This window comes from Oratosquilla oratoria, chromosome 35 (genome assembly GCF_046742065.1).
Source record: "Oratosquilla oratoria isolate Oo_2021 chromosome 35, ASM4674206v1, whole genome shotgun sequence".
Taxonomy (NCBI): domain Eukaryota; kingdom Metazoa; phylum Arthropoda; class Malacostraca; order Stomatopoda; family Squillidae; genus Oratosquilla; species Oratosquilla oratoria.
Genome location: NC_134811.1, coordinates 1,559,650 through 1,560,534, shown reverse-complemented (window position 1 = coordinate 1,560,534; position 885 = coordinate 1,559,650).

Here is an 885-nt window from a genome sequence, read left to right as displayed (position 1 = left end):
ATTTGATCTTGTCATGGCTTTTTTTTTTCTTGATTACACAATGTTGTCTTAATCGAAATATTCAATGTTTTTTCTAGTTTTCCCTGTTAAAATTTTTGTGAAAAGAAAACCTTTTATTAACAATTCTTGCAAATGTAAGATGACTACATCCTATCTAAACCATACCAAGGGGTCCCATGAATACCCAAGTCGATTTAAGGAGGTCCACAAATCTTGAAAGGTTAAGAAACTCTTCAGTAGATAACAGGTTATCACTTAGTGAAAGAAGGCCGAGGGCGTACTCATCCTTCGCTTCATTTCGGTACGCAAAGACCCCCGAAAGAAATCTTAGACACCGGAGAGGCGGAGGGAGTGAAGAAAAGGTTTGGAGAGATGGAGGAAGGGAGGGAGGGAGGGAGGCACCAAGAAAGGAAGGTTATTGGCACTCGATGCCAGTGCCACGTCTGTGTATATAACATACTTGGGTTATTGTCTTCGTTATTTTGTACAGAAGCTGCTGAGCGTGCTGGGTAATAAACTAGAAGCACAGCAAGTACAGCGGCCATTTTTTTATCCTCGTTGGGTAATTTGTTTCCAGTAACTGCGACAGCTGGGGTGCAAGGGGTTCACACTAGAAGTGGGGGGGAAGGTGGGGGGAAGTGACTTGGGTTCGATTCCAAAGAAGCGCAGTAGCCTGGACACAATGGGCAACAAGTTTGTGACTGCAAGTCACCGCCGGCCTAATTTCCTGCAAAGAGTCACAGCCGAAGAAGTTGAAATGTTTTTCAAGTCCAGACGCCCTCCCTATTGATCCTTCTTCGACCCCTCATCGGCCAATCAGAACGCTCCGTGTCCGCCGACGCGGTTTCTGATTGGTCCAGACGCCCCGGGACAGTCGTGGTTGAA